This window comes from Mustela nivalis, assembly GCF_964662115.1.
Source record: "Mustela nivalis genome assembly, chromosome: 18".
Taxonomy (NCBI): Eukaryota; Metazoa; Chordata; class Mammalia; order Carnivora; family Mustelidae; genus Mustela; species Mustela nivalis.
The window spans coordinates 520672-543267 of record NC_139037.1 but is presented as its reverse complement, the minus strand read 5'-3'; the positions used below and the strand labels follow the sequence as shown (position 1 = coordinate 543267).

Sequence of the window (22596 nt, the reverse complement as noted above, 5' to 3'; positions counted from 1 at the left end):
CCTGGTGGCCCACTAACCCGCCGCCACCACTGTCACCTCTGAGCAAACAGCCCCCAAATCTTCTCCCTCAAATGTGGCATCTCTCTGGAGATCCCACACGTTCCACACACGGGCACGCAGCTGGCGCAGCAAACTCACGCCCTCAGCCCCAGGCCTCCCTGACTGCCCCCACCCCACTGCCCCCCCCCGGCCACACCGCCACGGCCCCGTGGAAGTTCCCGGCCCCTCTGCGCCCGCTGCACCCGCGGCCCACAGTCTCCCACGGCAATGCACCACCACGCCGCGGCCTATTTTCCTGAAGGCCCACATGAGGCAAGCGAGGACCAGAGGCCACGGTCTCACGGCCACGGCCCAAAGCCTCAGGTTGCCGCTGTGTCCACCGACCGGCACATGCTCTGAGATTTCTCATCTGCAGAAAGAGAAGTTCCCAGATACGAAACACAGAATGGACAGGCACAACTCAGCTGCATTTCTAGGTGCCGGCAACAGCCCGCGACAGCCTCCAACAAACAGTGACCCCAGGACGGGCGCACTGAGGAAGCCCGAGGAGGTCCTGGTTCCGCACACGGGGCTCTGTGGGCCGGCGTGTGAGGTCTGGCCGACTGGTACCCACAGGGAAACGAGGAACACTCCGCTCCCACCTCACAGCGCACAGCAAAACCGGCGTGGGACAGACAGGCACACGGTGTTCAGGAGGCACGGGAGGCATCTCTGCACCCTGGGGAGAGGGAGAAGTTGCCGATCAGGACAGAACAGGTGGCGGCGCACAGTCTGGAAGACACAGTCCTGCAGAAGTTGGCACAGCCCTTCAAAAGGACTCAGGTCCCCCTCACGGAAAATAATGTGCCTTCTAGTCATCTCAACGGTACCTATCACAACAGAATGTACTTTTTAAAATATTTACTTATTGAAGCAAACTCTACACCCAATGTGGGGCTCCACCCCACGACCGCCAGGCGGAGAGAGTGGACGCTCTTCCGAGCGAGCCAGCCAAGCGCCCCCGGTGAGCCCTCGACGGCTCCTCCTTCCACCTCTGCGGCAGGCCACCCTGCCCGGTGACAGTTCGCCCACCGCAGGGCGTCCCTCCCGAGCCCTGCGGCCCCACCCCCTCCGTCTGCGTGGCGCCCCGGCCCCCGCAGTCGCCCGTGAAGACACGTCTCTCACGGCCCGGGACCCGCAGAGATCCCAGATGGCCGGGGACGCTGTCAACGGACAGCAGGATTTCTGGAAAGAATCCTTTTTTCTGCGGGGTCATCTCAGCAGCGGCCTTACGCCGGTCCGCAAACCCTGTGGTGGGCAGACGAGCTGTCACCCGGGCGTCACTGCTCCGCCCACAGAGCGCAGCTCACGGGAGGCCAGGGACGCGCGGGGCTGTCACAGCCCTACCTCTGCTACCGCCACCTCCGTCCCGTGCGGGCCTCCGCCTGTCCTCTGAAGCTGGGGGTCAGCCAGGCCCTGACCTCCCCTCTCTGTGACCGTCCTACATGGCGTCTTCGTCCCCAGAAGCCTGTCTCGTCTGCGCTGCACCTCTGCTCAGTGCTGCGGCCGTGGCCTCTGCCGGGCCTTCTGGACCGGGAGCCGCGGCTCCGCCTGCGCGTGCACGTCCCGCCCCGCCACGGGCGGCTCTCCGGACGGAGGCGGCCTCCCTCCTCTGACCTCCCGAACCGGCCGGCGCGGCCCGCAGCGCTCGTAACGCAGCGTCCTCGCCTGTCCTCGCCTCCCTCAGCCTTCGCGGAACCCAAGAGTCCGGGCCAGGCTGGGGCCGAGGCTCTGGCTCACGGGACGGCGGCGGCCGATGCGAGCTTCCACGCACACCCGGCCAAGACCAAGGCTGCTCCGCTTCCGACCGGCCGCGGGCGCACCGCAGCGGCGCTTCTGGTCTCCTTCAGGGACTCGTGCTTGGCGCTCACCGCCGGGCGCACCGGCCCAGCTTGCCTCCGCCGCGCCTCTCCGCCTCGGCTCAGTCCCTCCAGCGGCGGACCCCGAGGGGCAGCGCGGAGACTCGCTCCCACCGCAGCCGTGGCGCCGCTGCAGGTAGCGACTGGGCTAACCTGCCGCGCCTCGGGAAGCCGAGGCCCGAGGAGCGCGACAGAGACGTGGGACACACATTTTTCAGGGACGTTTACGGTCTCTCCCAGCAGCGGTTTCTGGCACCCCAAAACAGTCAAGCAGCCACACAAAGACCACTGATCACAGATCACCACAAGGAAAAACCCTGAAACAGTCTGAAACATTGTGAGGGGTGCCCACAGCACACAGGGAGGGACCCAAGCGGGGTCCCAAATGCTGTTAGAAGAACGGCCCTGCGAGACCCGCTCCACACAGAGCGGCCAGAACCTTCCGTTTCTACCACATGGTCTCTGCAAGCGCAGGTCAGCACAGTGTGCCGGTGCACGCGCGCGCGCACACACACATGATTAAAAGCCAGCAACACTGAGTTAACAGACTTATTTCCAAGGGGATAAAAGCAGGTATATCCCAAACACTGCAAAGGAGAAAAGACCAGTGACAGAGTTCTCCGCATGCAGCAGGGACCGAGACGCGTTCGTGAGAACTCCCATCTGAACGACAGCCTGACACACACAGGACCGAGCCTCACAACCGGGACTGCGACCATGACAGCCTGACACTGAAGATCGCAGGGACACACACAGGACCGAGCCTCACAACCGGGACTGCGACCATGACAGCCTGACACTGAAGATCGCAGGGACACACACAGGACCGAGCCTCACAACTGGGACTGCGACCATGACCACGCGACTGACAAAGAGGAGCCTGTTCTCTCCTGTGCCGACACAGGGCACACGCAGCACCCAAGGTGCCCCTGAGAAAGCTCCGTGACCCTCCGGCCCCTGTAAACTCCTGCCATCCCAGACGATCGCGGGCGGACCCGGCCGCGAGCCGCAGGCGACCGAACAGAAGTCCCCCGGGGCCCGGACGGGACGGCCAGCTCCGGGAGGGAGGCCACGCCGCCGCACACACAGCTCTCGGAGCACACCAGCCCCCGCTGCGGCTCAGAGCTTCCCCTCCGTCCGGGAGCTGAGCCACAGCACGGCGTCCTCACGCCGCCGTCCGTGCCTCGACGCTCACAAGGAGACGGACGGAGAGCAGGAGGCGCCGGCGGGAGGCCTGCACACCACGACCAACTCGGAAACACGGTCGCCCTCACACCCAGCACCCGGTCCCACGCCACGCTCCCGGCCTCTCTCTACTCTCTGCTCTTCAAGGGGACGATGAACTGATTCACACCAACAGGCTTCCTCCGAAGAATGCGGTGTGTGTGACTCAACAGCAGACACCTTACAAACGCGTTCGCACAAAATGTCCACGTTCCCATGCGTCCTAACAGAACCAGGACAAGAGAACCACCAGACAATGCCAAACACAAACTAAGGGCCAAAGAAAGTCCGACCCAGCTCTGTGGGCAGAGCCCCGAAGACGGCTACAGAAGCTGTCCTGGCCCCATCCAGCAGGGGCCAGGACATGGGGACACCCTCTCCGAGGGGAGGCAGAGGCACCCGACCAGTCTGGCCAGAGCAGAGGAGGAACCCACACGCCCAGTGACAGGTGTGTTTGCGACTGTGCTGTGCTGCGTGTCCTACAGGAGTCCTGGTGTGCCCGGGTATGCGGACGCAAATGAAGAGTTTATTTTAGAGCAGTTTTTTTTTTTTAATTTTATTTATTTATTTTTCAGAAAGAGAGAGCGAGAAAGCACGCAAGCAGGCAGAGAGGCAGGCAGAGGAAGAGAGAGAGGCAGGCTCCCCGCTGAGCAGAGAGCCCGATGCGGGACTCGATCCCAGGACCCTGAGATCATGACCTGAGCTGAAGGCAGCTGCTTAACCCACTGAGCCACCCAGGCGTCCCCACAGTTTTTTTTTTTTTTTTTAAGTACATTTCCTACACTACACATGTGTAAAGCTCTCTGGGGGGACGTCCCAAAACATTTAAATGAATTTTCATTCTGAGGAGACCAAAGAAATCCTCAAAACCGACTAAGTTACAAAGACTTTTTAATGCCTTGTAAACCCAAGATCAGAATATATTCTGCCATCCAATAACAAATGCAATCATAAAAAAAGAATTTTAATGGTTTCAAAGATGTACAAACCTGAACGGAAAAATCAACCCTCCCCACATAATGAAACACAGGCCTCACGCGGCACCTTCACAACCTCGCGTGGCCACCGTGACCCCAGGTGCCGGCCAACTGCAGCCACTCGTGGAAAGCTGCTTTCCCGGGTTTTCTTCGTAAAAGCTTCCCTCAAGGCATCCAAGATCGGAGCCTGACAGTGTATCTGCCGGCAGATTCCAAAGCAACGTATTCCACTTAAACAACTACGAATTAAAAGTCTGAAAGGCAGGAATCCTTGTGCTGGAAGCAAAATCAAGATCGACTGTGACCAACATCCTAGAAACGTACTTTCTGAAAGTAATAAGCATTGAGTCACCACCATGTGGAGAGTCAGACAGGCCTGAAGTGTCCTTGGTGAGCACAAAGGGTCCAGGACCCACCCAGGACAGGAGCCAAGCCAGCGTTCACAGACGCGGGCAGGGGGAGAGCCCGGCAGAGGCAGAAGCGGACACCCACAGGGGCCGGCACCTTGGAAAAAATACCAGGTGACGTCTCTGCTCCTCACCCAGGACTTCCACTCCACATTCTGCTGAAGTCCTCTCAAGAGTTTAATGCATTACTGAGAACTCTGTTTTGGGGTGTGATGGAGGAGAACCCATGCAGGTCCCACCTGGGAAGCTGTCTCAGAAAGCTGCCTATCACCAAGAGAGTGAGACCCTTCCATTACACAGAGTTTTGCTCAAAATTCTGTCACTGTCTCTGCAGAAACCACTTATCCAGACACACTGTTTTGGTCTGTCTCTCAATTCCTCCAGGTCCTACACTAGCTGGCCTGTGTCATTCAGGAATGGTCTTACGTGTCTACGACTCACTTTCAGGACAAGTGTGCAAGGGTCTCATGCCTAAGTGCACCAAGGGCACACCCAGGTTGGTCCCCAACACAAACTAGGAATGCTCACAGCAAGACATCGCTGAGCTGCCCTAGGAGCTGTTCTGGCGGCTTCTGCATGTCCCATGCCCTAGCTCCCCCCCAGCCCCCCAGTCTCCCCCTAGAGTCCCTCCGCAGTCCCCCAGCACGTCCCCACAGCCCCCGCCTGCAGCCCCCACCGCAGCCCCCACCACGGCCCCCGCACTCCGGCCCGCCTCCAGCTGTAACCAGCACTCCTCCCCGCCGGCGGTTAGGAAGCGTGTCAGCACCACGTCCTGCCTCTCTGCCTCTTCCACTGGGAAGCCGACCTGGCCAGTGAAAGACTCTGTGCCTCTGCCCTGCCCTTACCCCAACCCTGTCTCCCACCCTTGAGCTGCGGGCGGGCTGGGGGAGATCGGTGTCTTAGTCCCATTTTTACTAAAACAAAGTTTAAATTCTTTGCACAATTCCTGTCCTATGGAAAGAGGAGATCTGTGTTGAGTTGAAGACTTTCGTGGAGTGCAGGTCCCGGAGGAGATGCGGCTGCGGTGGAGAGTGCGGGATAGGACCCGCTCTCCGTCAGCATAGCCAGGTGCGTGCGCTCCGGGCCATCGGGCCCCCTGCAGCCAGCGAGGACGGAGACGCACACCCAGTGCTCCAGCTCCCCACACAAACATCGCTCCCCCGACACTACCCTGCACTACGGGTGTGCGCGTGCGCACACACACACGTGTAGGAAGACGCCAGCCACACGCCCTACCGTGCCTACCACACGTGGAAACTTCTTTGAGCAACAGCCTCTCCACCCAGAGGCTACCAAGCCTGTTAAGCCCTCTCAACCAGGCTTTGCAAGCAAGAGAAATAAATTTATCACAGAGAGTACTTATGAGGAACATCCCTTTTTACATGGAGAGATACACAGACCCCGGGGGGGCCTCGTCGGTCAACCGTCTGCCTTCAGCTCAGGTCATGGTCCCAGGGTCCGGGATTGAATCCCGCGCCCGGCTCCCTGCTTTTCGGAAGTCTGCTTCTATCCCTCTGCTCACAGCCTGGCTCTCTCTCTCTCTCAAATGAAATTTAAAAATCTTTAAGAAAAAAAAAAAAAAAGATTCTTGGGACGCCTGAGTGGCTCAGTCAATGAAGCGTCTGCCTTCAGCCGGGTCATGATCCCAGAGTCCTGGGACTGAGCCCTGCCTCCCGCTCCCTGCTCAACGGGGAGCCGGCTTCCCCCTCCCTCTGCCTGCTGCTCCCTCTGCTTGTGCTTCAAATAAGTAAAAAAAGCAGTCTTTAAAGAAACTAAAAAAAAAAAAAATCACAAATGGGATGAATTAAGGGAGGACCAAATGTAAAGACTATCACCAAGACAAGTTAAAAAGCAAGTCTGCACACGGGCTGTGCCCAAACGGGCACAGAGCGAACCACTTTGAGCAGAGAGCGTGACGAGAACTGTGCAAACGTGTACCCGCGGAGTAAGAAAACCGTGCACGGCAGAGCGTGCTGCGAACTGAGGGTCGGGCACGGGTTGGAGGAGAACACTCACACCTAGCGAGGGCGACCAAAAGGGATGAAAACTGTGAATCTTTTTTTTTTTTTAAGATTTTTTATTTATTTGACACAGAGAGAGAGAGCACAAGCAGGCAGAGAGGCAGACGGGGGTGGGGGGGCAGGCTCCCCGCTGAGCAGGGAGCGGGATGCCGGGCTCGATCCCAGGATCCTGACATCATGACCTGAGCAGAAGGCAGAGGCTCGGCCCACAGAGCCCCCCAGGCGCCCCAGACACCGTGAATCTTCACTCAGGAGGGAGCCTACTGAAGAGGTGGCTCATTTAAGGAGCATCCAACGCTTGATTCTGACTCAGGCCATGATCCCCAGGGTTGTGAACCCAGTGTGGGGCGCCATGCTGGGCACAGGGCCTGCTTAAGACTTCTCTCTGCTCTCCTCCAAGTCTCCTCTAAAACAGTGAGTGAGTCAATCAATCGGTATCTTTAATCAATAACAACACACAGATATTTCACCATAGTAGTTCAATCACTTCTATGCTCCCACACACGGCAGTGACAAGACTCAGAACAGATAAACACTGTTGTGCAGAATTAACAACACGCTGTACTGAAAGGCTCCCCATCAAAAAGGCACTGAGCAAAAGAATGTGTCTAGTTTTCACACCTAGAGTATGTGTTTACTTATCGTTTCCCTGAACTGTGACCCCGGAGAGACTCAAAACAAGTGTGGCTGCTCCCCCAAAATTTCTTGGGCTTGTGCATGAAAGACTTTTGCTGAGCAAAGCAGCTGAACCTGAAAATATCCTTTCTTCTTCAGAGGACCTATGCTGGGGCGAGGGGCAGGGTTGGGCCTGCGGTCAGGGTCAGCAGCTTCTCTGACGACGAGGCCCAGACCTTTCCCCAAGACCTGTCCATCCGTGTACTGCAGCTAAAATCTGGTTTGACCGAGAGCACCAGAAGAGCCAGCTGGTTATCCGCACATTTTAGCCACTGCCTCTCCTCCCAAAAGCAAGAAAAATAAAATGAGGCCAGTGGATACGAAACTATTAAGGGCCACTCTGGGATTTATCGGGATGTGAGGCTACTTGTACGACTCTCACAAAGAGCAACCAGTTGTGAAGAACCACCAAGAGACTCGATTCTGGGCACAGAGACTCTCCACGAAGTGCCCCAGTGCCCAGCCAGCCTCGCAGACACTCCACAAGGCAAGAAGCCCACAGAGGACGAGGCTCCCGGAGGCACCCGCAGCACCTCCCTGCCGGAGCCCGAGCCGCTCGGCCCACACACCACCCGCCACACAGCAAGCACTGAGCCGCGCAGGCCCCCCCGCGGCAGCACCGGGCACAGGTGCACAGGCGTGGGCTTCCTGACCCCCCCGTTCCTGCCCACAGCAGGCCCAGCTCAGGGCCCGCAGGTGCTCCAGGCGCACTCCTTCCCGAACCTTCTCTGGATCGTGAGTGGGTAACAGACCACAGAGGGGAGCAGAGCTGCTCTCACACACACACCGCACCAGCACTGGGCTAGGCACGGGGGCCGCGCGCGAGGCCGCAGCCATGCGGTGCCCCGCTCCCGCCGCAGGTAAGGAGACCCGGACACAGAGCACAGGCGGTGCAAGTGCCAGGTTCACTGTTGCTTCTCCCGACAGGAAGGACAGTGAAGTCCACAGAAGCAGGACCAAGCGCAAACTGAGGCAGACTCCCTCCCAGAACACGTCTGACCCAGAGCGGGGAGAACCTCTTTGGGAGAACACAGGGCCATGCCATGACCCAAGTGGGCCAGAAGAGGGAAAAGGTACCACACGGGTCCCTTCCTCAGGCCGGGACAGGCTGAAGGGCGCACGTGCCGTCCCTGGGGAAGCAGCCCGCAGAGCAGAGGAGGGTACCCAGGAGCGCGAGGTCGGCGCTCATTCCTACCACAAGCAGCAGATCCAAGCACCCCTCTGGGCCCTGGGGAAGCCTGGGGACCGCCTCCATGGAGCCCCAGGTGCTGCCCCGAGAAGCGCCGCCGCCCCCCTTCATGCGCACCACCAGCAGCCTCAGACCTTGACCCCCAAACCCTTCCTGGGACCAGGGCCCCCAACTAGTACTCCCTGACACTCCCTGACTTCCTCCGAGCGGCCAGGCTGCTCCGGCTGCTGGACACCATAGAGGACAGTCCCCACAAACACCGGCAGCTCCCGCCGACCTCTGAATTCTTACTGTGACATCCCAGGAGCCTCTTGACTGAAATCAGGAAACAGGTTTATTTTATTTTAATATTTTATTTATTTATTTGACAGAGAGCACAAGCAGGCAGAGAGACAGGCAGAGAGTCAGGAGGAAGTAGGCTCCGCGCTGAGCAGAGAGCCTGATGCCGAAGCCAGGCTGGATCCCAGAACCCCAAGATCACGACCTGAGCCAAAGGCAGAGGCTTTAACCCATTGAACCACCCAGGCGCCCTATTTTATTTTTTTAAAGAAGGATATGAGGGCGCCTGGGTGGCTCAGTGGGTTAAGCCTCTCTGCCTTCGGCCCAGATCATGACCTCAGGGTCCTGGGATCGAGCCTGGCATCCGCTTCGGCCCAGATCATGACCTCAGGGTCCTGGGATCGAGCCTGGCATCCGCTCTGCTCAGCGGGGAGTCTGCCCCCACTCCCCCACCTCTGCCCTCCCCTCCCCGCCAACTCCTGCTTGGTCACAAGCTCTCCCTCTCAAATAAATAAATAAAATCTTTTAAAAGATTAAAATAAGAGAGATTTGAGGAAGTCTAGCCTGGAGTGTAGGTTCTATAACAAGTGAAGGGCAGAGAGCACGAAGTGTAGGTTCTTGAAGAGGATCCGCTTACGTCCACTACCTTAAGAACAGCACCGTGAACACTTTTACAGTAACCGCAAAAGGGCGTCTCAGTGCATCTCACGCAGGACGGAAGAAACTCCCGATCGGGGCACCTGGCAGGCTCCGTCGTTAGGCGTCTGCCGTCGGCTCAGGGCAAGATGCGGGGTCCTGGGATCAAGCATCGGGCTCAGGAAGCCTGCTTTCCCTCTCCCACTCCCCCGCTTGTGTTCCCTCTCTCGCTGGGTCTCTCTCTGTCAAATAAATTAAAAAAAAAAAAAAACCCACGTAAAGAAAGGGGGGCGGGGGAGGGCAAGAGACCCGCGAGGAGCTCCCAGGTCGGTGTTTTCAGAGAACGGGAAGAGAGGGCGGGGAAGTGGCAGAGGACCCCAGGCTAGTTCTCCATCGGGGGCTCCGGCGGAGGCCAGGACCGCTGACACTGTGGTTTAGGAGACGTCTAACACACAAGCTCTCTCTCCACAGGCTCCTAAAGCTTGGGACAAAACCCTGACTGCTGAGAATAAGGAAGAAGCTTCCAGCGCGGACAGAGGGAAGGCTCTGGCTGCCAGGCCCGCGAAGTTCTTCCGACAGAAGCCCTGCATCCACCCGGGGAACCCCCAGAACGTGGCACAAGTAAGGCCGCTGGCGACCCCCAGTTCCCTACCTGGCAGCACCACTGAGCACCCTACACCCGCCCCCACTCTCCCCACACACTCCCCGCTCCCCCAGCATCGAGGGGCCGCAGCCAGGGCCACTGCGCTCCTCTGAGCAGCCCCGCCAGCCCCCGGCACGGAGCACTCCTGTGGCGGCAGAGGCGGTCTCTCCCCACAGGGACAGGGTCCTGGCTGAGGCTTCAGGGGAGCCAGGCACGGGAGCGCCCCACAAGGCCCACCCCAAAGGACACCGCAAGGGTCAACCTCCTCCTCCCCCGCTGCTGGGCCGCCGCTATCTCCACAGGAAGGGCACGTCCGGCTGTCCAGACACAGACCTCCGGGCTCAACTCCCGCGACCCCCCCACCCCGCCTCCGGACCGTCTCCACCCACTGCCAACCAACACCCTTCGGAAACCCCCCGCCGCCCATCGCCAAGAGGCCCGCAGCAGGCCCCTCACAACACGCCCACGACTCTCTGCCCGGGCCCCCGCCATCCCCCGCGAGCTGCTGGCTGAGCCGGGGTTCCCCCAAAGCCACCAACAGGGCCGGAGAAGCCCCCCCGCCGAGCCGCAGCCTGGCACGGGGCGAGCACCGTGGGGCCGCAGACCCCAGGAGCAGCGCAGCCCCAGCTCCCCGGGGTGCTCTCCCCGCTCTCTGGCGGCCTCTTCCCCCTCCTCCTGAACACGCGGCGCGCAGGCCCTCGGCCGGCCCGGTTGGCCCTGCACCTTCCCGGGACTGCGCCGACTGGGCTCCCCCTGCCGAAGGGCCAGCCTCCCATCCAAGCCCGGCACCTCCCGTCCACCGCGGGGGCCTCTCCAGCCCTTTCTGCCAGGCCCTCCTTTCTACGTCTTGTACCGCCTAACGAGCTGTACATTTTCACATGGAAAATAACCTGATCCGTACCAACCAACACACACTACGAGGGTCACCCTGCGGTTCCCACCACCCTCAGCGCCCCACGGAGGCCCCCAGCCCCACGCTCTTGCCAGCACCCACCACGTCCTGAGCAGTCACGCACACTGTCCTCTCCCCCACAGGGCTCAACCCTTGGTTCCCCGGCACACTTAGGCAACACCCTGTCCATGGGGTCTGTCCAGGTGCTCAATTCCTAAGGCATTTCACAGAGCCCAGGTCAGGAGTCCCTTTCCTCCAAAACATGGGACAGCGCCCGGGCTGAGACCACCACTCCGCCTTATGCTCACTTCTAACATCACACAACACACGTCGCCGACCTTACAGTTCCATCGAGCTGCCAAGCAAACGCTACCCTTCCCCTGCGCCAGCCCCATGTCATGTGCAAGCTGGTCCCACGAGCCTGCGCCTCTCTCATCTGTCCTGGAGGAAGCGGCCGACTCCTCTCGCCTTCAGTGGCAGGCGGGCCTGTGCCGGGCCCTCCTCTGTTCCGAACCACGGGTCCCCCGAGCACCCAGCTGTGGCTCTGCAACAAATACAGACCCGCCTTTCTTCTGCCAGCGCCAACCACGCATCTCACTGACAGGGCTCAGGTGCTGTGCACACAAGAGCTTTCCATCCCAAGGCTGAATCTCGGTGCTCTTTTCCCAAAGACATTCCAACACTACTTGCACTTATGATTTCTAGTACCAACAACAGACACAATTCACCTAAACAGACAACAGTGTGAACAACAATGACCAGTCCACCCAAGCGCCAGCAGCTCTAAGCACCGGAGACGGAGGCCTGTGTCCATCAGACACCCCAATTCAGAGCCTGAAGTATCACAGCCCTTGGAATCAGCGGGAAAGACAGCAATCCCTGCTCTATAAAGACCGTCTTCTCATATAAACCAAAGGGCTCCTGAAGGGCAGGGCATGAGTGTCTAGACCCAGCACCCCAGCCTAGGCCCTGGCATGAATTAGGCATTCAATAAATATTTGCTGAAAAAATAAAGCAAAATAGAATCTTAAGAGATGAAAAGTCCCTTCAAGGTCCCTCGGGCCAGGAGTTCTCATACTTTTCTAAACACAATCTATGGTGAGAAACACAATTTACACTCTGACCAGGGTATACCACACCCAAAATCAAAAATTTTCGGAGACGGCATTTCCGTTCGGTATGTCTGACACACCAGTGGCTTCTACTCTATCTCCTTAAATCAAAGTAACCAGCAAGACCTACTCTTCTGTGCCCCCCACTAGCTCACCCAGCCAATGACTGCCCAATCCACACATCCAGGCACCACATTCCTAAGTTTGTGCCATAATCATGCACTCCCCACCCACAGCATCATTTAGCTAGTATTTCCTTTAATAGAGTAGCTTTTTTTTTTTAAGATTTTTTGTTTGTTTATTGACAGAGAGAGCAAGAGCACAGGCAGGGAGAGCGGGAGAGGGAGAAGCAGTCTCCTCGCTGAACAGGGAGCTTAACAAGGTCCTTGATCCCAGGACCCCAGGATCATGACCTGAGCCGAAGGCAGACAGTCAACGGACTGAGCCACCCAGGTGCCCCTACAGTAATATTCTTTTCGAGTTTAAATGAAAACAGAAGCTCCCTTCCTAGCAGCACTACGATGAACCGAGAAGCTTCAGCCCCCCTTGAAAACAAGCCCTGGGAGACCCCCATTCCCTCCAGGTGAACCTCCAGACCCCGCCCCTCCCACCGTCGGCACCGTCGAGCTCACAGCAAACACCAGAGCTGCAGAGAGGAACGGAGACGAACATTCTCTCACCCGCTACCTCTGTACTGGGACAGCAACAGACCTGCGTGCCCGACCGCTCTGATCACAGCACCACGCCAGGGCCCGAGACTCTGCGCAAGCCCCGCCCAGAGTCCTCGGACAGCCCCGAGCGGCTCTTCCTAACCCTTCCAGTGAGCTTCCGGCTGGCTGGGGTCAAGTCTGTCTCGACGGACAGGCACCCAGCTCCTTCGGGTCAGGAACTACACCTTTCCTCGAGGTGGCCCTAATCATGAAACACAGGGTCAGACACAGAGCGGGCGGCTCAGACGGTGAAGCACACAACCCCGACTGTGTTTGAGCTCAGGGGGCCGAGCCGGGTACGGAGTCTTCTGGGGAGTCTCTCCTCCTTCTGGCCCTCTGCCCCTCCCCCACTGTGCACATGGGCTCATCTCAAAAAAAAAAAAAAGAAAGAAAGAAAGAAAAGAAACTCTCAACCGCAAAACTAACATACATGGTCCAACAATAAAACAAAACACTTCCTTTACAAGTTGAATAGAAAGGACAAGTTAGATTAATACAAATGCTAGTATTCTACAAAACACTCCATGATCTGTCAGAATTCACACTGTGGGTTCCAAACCCTGTCAAGCCATTCAAAGTCTTGGCCTAAACAAACCTACTGCGGCATCTGAACACAATTTCCATTATCTTACTATCACATTACTAAAACTCTGAAACCGTAAGTCAAAATTAGAATGTAAGCCTTATATAAGGACAAAAATATCTTCCAAGTTAACACTCATGTGTGCATTAGTAAAAGCAGGTCGTCACCCACGCACACTCAATGACTCTAACCTTTACAAGCACAGACAGAGGCTCAGCAGCGCTGGCCCAGCTGTCCTGGGAAACCCACACCGGCGCTGCCCCAGGCACCAGCAGCCCGCTGAGGGGCCTCGTCCCTGCCCGCTGTCCCCACCGACCCCCCAGTGCTCCGAGTGAGAGCAGCACTGAACTCCCGAACGAAATGCCCTGGGCACCACCTGCATTTGCCCACACCACCTTTTTTATTCAGACCTTTTTAGCAGCTATCAACCGTCTTAAGCAAGGCTGTTACATTCTCTGCTATTTCAAATCAGCAAATGAAAGAGAAAATCCAAAAACAGAAACACCGTAATGGAGGGAAGGCAGATATAACAGAGTGTAAACAAGGCTGCAGATTTAAAAACAATGATACAGACGTACACACCTTGCAAAGGGCATGTCTCCTGAGTGAGGTCAGGCACAAAGTGAAGCTGACGGACAGAGGACGAGTCCCACGTGACACAGACAGGGCCGAGCCAACCGGAGGAGCACAGTCCCCCCGGCTCCCAGCTGGGGCACCTCCCACCACAGGTGCCCTCCCCAACAGGCCTTCTGCTGCTCCACGCAGGAGCGTGTCTTCATTGCATGACTAGTAAAGGGGATTCCCTTCCCTTGAAGTGCCATGGAGGTCTCATGATTTCTGTGTGGAGCGTCTGACTTCAAGACTTGTAAACATTTATGCATTTCTCCAGTGTGTCATACCCCCCCATGTCCCCAGGAGAGTGAATGGGGGAAGTACCACGGAACAATCCTGGCATCGCCCCTGGTTTCCTCTCTACCATCCATCGTGGGATTAGCTCAGATCCCTTAACTGAGAGCCCAATGGAGCACTGAGCCAGCCCAGCCCAGCTCAGATGTCCCAAAAATTCTGGAAGCCAGCTTCTTCTTAAAGGACATGCTATAAATTATTTTTATTCATTAAAATTCAAATACCTAAGAGATTTCCCCAAACCACGGAGTAACAGAACTCTTTTTCTTTTTCTTTTTTTAAAAAAGATTTTATTTATTTATTTGACAGAAATCACAAGTAGGCAGAGAGGCAGACACAGAGACGGGGGGAGGCAGGCTTCCTACCGAGAAGAGAGCCCGATGCGGGGCTCGATCCCAGGACCCTGAGATCATGACCTGAGCCGAAGGCAGAGGCTTTAACCCACTGAGCCACCCAGGCGCCCACAGAACCCTTTTTCAAACTTAATTGTAAATCCAGCAGGGCCACGAGCAGGTCTCAGTGTTTGTCAAATCCATTTTTTAGCCCGACCAGGCACTTTTTTTTTTTGCATAACTGGTTCTACATAATTCAGCTCTAATTCCCTGATGAATGGAAAGAGAGTACCATCTTCTTGTGCTGAGAGTCACAGACCGTCCTAACTTGTGCTCCACCTTTCCTTCCAGGAAAAACAGCAGGGGTTTGCGATTCCATGCCAACGACCTCAAGGTGCTGCAGCCAGAGCTCTACCCTGGGAGACGGGACAACCAGTCAAGCCATCCAGAATGCCAACTGACGCATTTTCATGGAACTCTGGGGCAGACTGGGGCACCTGAGTGGCTCAGTCAGTTGAGCCTCTGGTTTGTGACAAAGGCTCAGGTCATGAGCTCAGGGTTATGAGATCAAGTCCCATGTCAGGCTCTGCAGCAGGCACGGTGTCTGCTGCAGATGCTCCCTCTCCCTCTCTCCGCCGTGTTTGTGTGGGTGCGTGCGTGTGTGTACATACGTATGCATAGCCTCTGTCTCTCTCCCTCCCCCACCATACATATACATGTGTGTGTCAATGTGTATGTTTATACGTTAAATTTGAATTGTATTTTTTAAAAAAAGAAATTTTTTGGCATAGATAGAAGGTGACCAATTTAATCACTTAATCTTCCTCTTAAAGTTCCTTTACATCTCAGAGACAAAAGTCATCAGAAGGGAAAAGTTAAAACCTCTGAATTACCCGAGAATGAAATTCTGCACCCAAAGAAGCCCAAGAAAATTCCAAAGCATGTCTCAATTCTATAGCATACAACCAGCTGCCTTAAGACCAGCCCCACAGCGCATTAACGCAAAAGGGCAAAACCGCATTCCATAGCAAAAAAAATAAATGAGCAAGTAAAACACGGTGCGAGTCACAGACCGGAAGCGGACATGTGCAGGCCCCACTGGTAACGACACTCTGAGCGTCCCCTGAGATGCAGCTGCCCGGGAAGGAGACGAAAGCCCACGGGCCGGCGGCGCGATGACCCGCAGAATGCCGAGCCCAGAGGCCCAGGTGGGTGCGGCCGCGACCTCACTCCCCTTCACCTTCATCCGAAGCTTCCTACACGCGTGTCAGCAGACGCACAGAGCACCCGTGACCGGGGAGAACGCGACACTGTCATCTTCCGTGGTGGGTGTCCCCGGAACGATGGCAAGTGGGGGTGGGAGAAGAAAGGGCTAGGGGACGGCCTCGAGTGCCCAAGTCCTGGTCAATAAGCCCTGCCGCTAAGCCAGGTCCCTCCCAGGCTGTCCCCCCAGGCTCTCTCAGACCGAAGCGCGCCGGGGCCAGCCCTGGGACTCGAGGTGAGCGAGCGAGCAGTGGGGAGCTCATCCGGTGAGGATGGAGTGACCCCGAGCCGAGATGACATGGAGGCAGTGTCAGTGCCGACTTCGGGCTCTCTGCTCGGCAGGGGGCCTACCTCCCCCTTCTCCGCCTGCCTCTCTGCTACTTGTGATCCCTCTTTGTCAGATAAATAAATAAAATCTTTAAAAAAAATTCAAATCCCATCTCATGGTTACCATTCCCAGACTCTCTAAAACCTACTACTTACGTATGTACTCCTACATTCCTAGTGTCTCTGAACTGTCACGATAACAGATTCCTGAGTATCTTCCCAGAAACCATTATATTTTACTTAATCATCACCCATAAATTAAGTAAGTAGGCTTAACACCAGATCAACATGACTGACGGAAACACCCAAGTCCCACAGGCTCCCACTCACCACGGCACCCACCACCTATGGTATTTTCGTGGTTCGATGCCAACACTAGGTACTGACAACAGAGACTTAGGTGTGACCCATAATGGCCACAGTATTTACCACCAGCCCTTTACAGACCAAGTCTGCCAGCCTCCCGCCAACATCCAAGCCCAAGGTCTTACTCAACCAGAGAGAAAGTATGCACATGCTGGATAAGCGGTTGACATGCTGTTCCTTTTAAATGTGCTCAAGGGGTTTTATTTTAAAAGTTAATTATAAAAGACAAACGACAGGGGCACCTAGGGGGCACCGCCCGTAGGTGTCTGACTCTCAGTTTCGGCTCAGGTAGCGATCTCAGGATCGAGTCCTGCGTGGGGCACTGCTCTCCGTGTGGAGTCGGCTTCAGACTCTCTCTCCCTCATCCTGGTTCCCCTGTCTAAAATAAATAAATATGTAAAATATTTTTATAAAATAACAAACCTACAGAGACAGAAAGGAGACTAGTGAACCCTGGGGCTGGGACACAAACAGCCACTGGGGGCGCCGGGGGCTCCGTCGGTAAAGCAGCTGCCTTCTGCTCAGGTCATGATCTCAGGGTCCTGGGACAGAGCCCCACATCCAGATCCCTGCTCAGTAGGGACTCTGCTTCTCCCTCTGCCCCTTCTCCTCTCTCTCTCTAATAAACAAATAAATAAAATATTTTTTTAAAAAAGAGGAAGAAGAAGAAGAAGGAAGAAACAGGAATTGACTGTTATAAAGTGTGAGGGATATTATTGGAGTGACAAAATGTTCTGAAACTGGATTAGAGTGTTGGCTTCACAATTCAGTAAACTTTAATAAAAAAATCACTAGTTATACACTTAAAATTACATTTATGCTACAAAAATCATACCTTGATAATTTTAAAAATTAAACCAAGAAGTTATTTAACTGTGAATTCTGCTTTTGTCATCTAAGACCTAAAGCTTAGGGCACAACTTGCAATAAAACCCTGAAACTTCCTCTCAAACGTGTGCAAAGCTTTACAACTTTCACCTCGGGCAGCGAACAGCTCACCTGCAGCTGGAGAGCCAGGCTCCCCGGTGGCTCCCACCCCCGTCTGTCAACTCTGAGGACAGGATGGGTTCCGCACAGCAGCCGCCCACCCACATCTGGAGACCCACCATAAAACCCCAAATTCTCTGCTCCCCACCCATAAAGTAAGTATTCAATGGCCAGATGTCCCCATTCTGGGCCTGGTTTAACCAAGTAATGCTTTTCCCTTAATAACCACAGAGGTATTTACAGTCCCAGATGAAGACCAAGCCCTTGCTTTCTTCTGAATCAAGAATATGAGGACAGTGGGGCACCTGGGTGGCTCAGTGGGTTAGGCCGCTGCCTTCGGCTCAGGTCATGATCTCAGGGTCCTGGGATCGAGCCCCGGATCGGGCTCTCTGCTCAGCAGGGAGCCTGCTTCCTCCTCTCTCTCTGCCTGCCTCTCTGCCTACTTGTGATCTCTGCCTGTCAAATAAATAAAATCTTTTTAAAAATAAATCAATAAACTCTTAAAAGAAAATCTAATAAAAGAAAATCATCAGCGGCTGCTTCGGGTGAGGCAGGAGCTGGGGCTGGGGAACTAAGTGCTACAAAGGGACTTTCTGGGGAACAGAAGTGTACTGTCGGTTACACGCGCTCTAGAGCTGTCACACTCATTCACCTGCAAGTTCAAGCATGGGGACAGTAATTGCTGGAGGGACATCGGAAGAAATATCACCAACACAAAAGTACACTAGTGATTACCGAAAAAACCACACAGGAGCTAGGGGACTGCGAGAAACGACACAAAGGCGTTAACATGGGACCAAGTCAAAGGACAGGAACCAAGGGCCTCCGGGCACAAGAGCCCACAGCCACCATCAACAGGGCTGCGAGGGGCCTGTGAGTGCAAAGCCAGGAGCTACGGGCAGCCTGGGGCTCTCTGACGGACACCCCTGCTGACAAGAGGCCAGAGAAAGACAGTGACGCTATAAGAAACATCTTTTCTGAAATTACTTAATTTTCAAAGATTAATCGAAGTAAAATTTAATCCCTTCTCTTTGTCAAATGTCTTCTTCTCTCCTGCATTACTCTAGCACACGTCTTACGTAACTTAGATATGCGAGTGTCATGTCGTAGGAGCACACACTGTACATGAGCAAGCTTTTCTGCAGTGCATTTACTCTACAGCTCCACTGGAAGGCTAAATACTACCCTGGCGCATTCACACACCTTCCACTAACCATCCCCAAAGCTGCCGGCTACAAAGGTGTTTCATTCAACACCATTTCTTTAAACAAAATCCAAACCTTAAGTAACGAAACTTCATTTAAATTACCCCCAAATTAAATAAGCCTATCTTCTTATTTAAATACGTGTATCTTTTATGTCCTAAGAATACTTCCAATCTAGGGGCGCCTGGGTGGCTCCGTGGGTTAAAGCCTCTGCCTTGGGCTCAGGTCATGATCTCAGGGTCCTGGGATCGAGTCCCACATCGGGCTCTCTGCTCAGCGGGGAGCCTGCTTCCTCCTCTCTCTGCCTGCCTCTCTGCCTACTTGTGACCTCTCTGTCAAATAAATTTTTAAAAATATCTTTAAAAATTTTTTTTTAAATTAACAAATAAACAAAAGCCTGCCACCCCCCAAAACAACAACAAATAAAATGCCCGTGTCCCTTAAGACTGCTCGGGACTCATCAGCAAAAACTAGTAAGACCAGTCCCACACCGGGGCACAAACCCTTTAATCTCTGTGACAAAACCGAGGAGGGTCTGAAGCACATCGATGGGCTCAAGGGCAAAGTCCATCAGTCCTGGGAACAAAGCTCTGGTGCTGAACTGCGACTTGTTGTGGAAAACCCAACTGTACTTGAGCAAATGACAAACCACAGTTATTCAAGTAAACAACAGTCAGTATCTGTCATTATAAAATGTGAGCTTTCAAGCAAAAATATTCAAGTTTTGGAAACTTTCCATCACCCCTTCCAGTCCGACCGAGGAGGAATAGAAGGGACTGGATCCACGATCCCCGTCACCCCGGACAGACCGGACAGACCGGAGGACACGGCGGTGCTGAAGACACGGCCAGCAGGCGACGAGGAGTGAGCCGAGAGCAAGCCCCGCCCAGTCGCCACCGACGGACCAGGCGGAGAAGACCCCAGAGGGCTGCCTCCGGGCCTGAGAGGGGCGGCTGGGATTCCAGGAGGCCAGAGCAGCTCGGCTCCGCGGGGAGGGCAGGCGAGGGGAGACCCAGGCAAACAGCTGGGACACCAGCCTGCCCGACAGAGCCTGAAGGAAAGACCTGCAAGAACCAAACTGCTTCGCAGCGGCTGAACCACATACAACCACGAAGCCCAGGGGTATTTATAGCAGCACGAAATACCCAGGACACAAGGCAGAATTAACAAGGTCTGGCGGGCCATCAAAAATGATCCGACACGCAAAGAAGCAGGACAATGCGAGCCCCAGTGAGGGGAAAAGTCCCATCCAGAGACCAGAATAACACACACAAAACAGTCAACGGACCAGGACACGAGCACGTTCTACACATTCAAGACGCTGACTTGGCGAGCGGACCAGATAGAGGAAGATCGGAGAAGGGCCCAGGTCACGCTTCTTGAAATTAAAACTACGGTGTATGAGGTAAAAACTTCTGAGTCACAAATGGCTGACACAGTAGACATCACAGAAGTTAAGAGTCGTCAGCGAAGAGACGTGGCAACAGAAATTGTCCAAAAGACAGGAAAGAGAATGAACAAGGGGCGTCTCCCCTCGGCTTTATCCCGGGGTCCTGGGATGGTGTCCCGCATTGGCCTCGCTGCTCAGTGGAGAGGCTGCTTCTCCCTCTGTCTCTGCTGCCCTGTTCGTCCTCTCTCTACCTCAAAGAAAGAAATAAAATCTTAAAAAAGAGAGAGAGAAAAGAACAAACGAACACATCACTGTGCTGTGTGTCAACTGTAAAGATCTCACATCAGTGGAAGTGGACTCGCCACAACAGAAAAGGGACAGAAAAATTATTTTTGAGAAATAATGGCCCAAAACATTCCAAATGTGATGAAAGCTCTACCCCACAGATCCCTAAAGTTCAGCAAACCCCAAACATAGAAAACACGAATAAAGAGGGCCCTGGTGACTGAGCGTCCGCCTCTTGGTTTCAACTCAGGTCAGGATCTCACGGGTTGTGCGACGGAGCCCTGCAGCAGGCTCTGCACTCTATGGATGCAGACAGAGATACAGACATACAGATACAGACACAGATCTTTTTTTAAGCTTTTATTTATTTATTTGACAGAGAGACCCAGCGAAAGAGGGAACACAAGCAGGGGGACAGGGGGAGAAGCAGGCTCCCCACTGAGCAGAGAGCCCGATGCGGGGCTCGATCCCAGGACCCTGAGATCATGACCTGAGCCGAAGCCAGACACCAATGGACTGAGCCACCCAGGTGTCTCTACAGATACAAATATAAACAGATATAAAACCTTAAGAGAAACTTACAATCTATTTATAAAACTACCAATTTAAAAAACGTTCCTTTAATTTTTAGTTTATGTAGTGTATTTCTCAGCTAAAAACATTTTTTAATTAAAAATCTCATGTTCAGGGGCGCCTGGGTGACTCAGTGAGTTAAAGCCGCTGCCTTCGGCCCAGGTCATGATCTCAGGGTCCTGGGATCGAGCCCCACAGCGGGCTCTCTGCTAGGTGGGGAGCCTGCTTCCTCCTCTCTCTCTCTGCCTGCCTCTCTGCCTACCTGTGATCTCTCTCTGTCAAATAAATAAATAAAACCTTAAAAAAAAAAAGTCATAAGGAAAACGCAGCCCCACCCAGCGAGATACCAGGTCTCCTGCATCAGGATGGCCACTGCCACTCCCGCACTCGGTCACATCAAAGGGCGGCTGCGGAGAAAGCACACCTTCCCGCTGCGGCCGGAATGTGAAGCGGACAGCTGCTGTGGCGAACGGCAGGGCAGGTCCGCAAAAAGTTAAACTCTGAATTTCACTGCTTCGTCCAGCAATCCTACCTCTGTATACACAAGAGTAGTCAAAGGAGGGACTTGAACATCTGCTTGCACACCCGTGTTCCCAGCAGCACTCCTCCCAGTAACCAAACAGTGGAAACAACCTGAACGTGTCCACAGCGCCATGTGTCCTACGGATGAATGAACAAACCAAACAGGTCTACACAGCCCCCGCGACGTCACTCGGCCTGAGAGAGGAAGGCAGTCCCAGCGCCCGCTCCAGCACGGAGGACCCCTGAAGGTGCTGTGCTGGGTGAAGGACACAAGGACGAGGACAGAGTACCGTGGGCTCCTACTCACACGAGATCCCCAAGGCGTCAGACGCCAGAAGCAGAGGGGAGGGCGAACGCAGAGTGAGCATCTAACGGGGGCAGTTTCAGGGAAGGAGGGAGATGAGCGCGGCCTGGAGATGCAGGTGTCGGCGGCACCTGTCATTCGACTACAACGCCACGGAACTCCACACTTAAAAATGGCTAAAATGGTATGTTTTAGGTTGTGTGTATTTACCACAATAAAAAGAAAACTGAAGGGGCGCCTGGGTGGCTCAGTGGGTTAAGCGGCTGCCTTCGGCTCAGGTCATGATCCCAGCGTCCTGGGATCGAGTCCCACATCAGGCTCCTTGCTCCGCAGGGAGCCTGCTTCTCCCTCTGACTCTGCCTTCCACTCTGTCTGCCTGTGCTCGCTCTCACTTTCTCTCTCTCTTACAAATAAATAAATAAAATCTTTAAAAAAAAAGAAAAAGAAAAAGAAAACTGAAGTTTGCAATAATCCAGTTGTTTTTTGTTTTTTTTGTTGTTGTTGTTGTTTTGACAGACAGAGATCACAAGTAGGCAGAGAGAAAGAGAGAGAGAGAGAGAGAGAAGCAGGCTCCCCGCTGAGCAGAGAGCCTGATGTGGGACTCGATCCCAGGACCCTGGGACCGTGACCTGAGCGGAAGGCAGAGGCTTTAACCCACTGAGCCACCCAGGCACCCCTGCAATAATCCAGTTCTAATGCAGTTTTACTAACGGAAAATTCATAGAACCATTACTTCACCACCCTATTTCAGTTGCCTTAACTCTCTGAACTTTTTCTCGTCTTCTAGGAAAATAAGGATGTGCCTCCTCAAACACTAATTCCTGCGGTCATTTTCACTCCAACACTACATCGTACAAACTGAAGTCCTCTCTCGAGAAGAGCCGGTTTAC

The 22596-nt window shown here is 54.7% G+C and overlaps 2 protein-coding genes across 2 annotated transcripts in view; both read right to left on the bottom strand.

Annotated features, from left to right (window-relative positions):
• VPS9D1 (VPS9 domain containing 1) overlaps nucleotides 1–22596 on the bottom strand; it is a 227980-nt gene that overhangs the window by 16318 nt on the left and 189066 nt on the right. The gene's annotated exons all lie outside the window — the stretch shown is intronic.
• Nucleotides 1–22596, bottom strand: part of ANKRD11 (ankyrin repeat domain containing 11) — a 174649-nt gene that overhangs the window by 117880 nt on the left and 34173 nt on the right. The window lies entirely within an intron of this gene.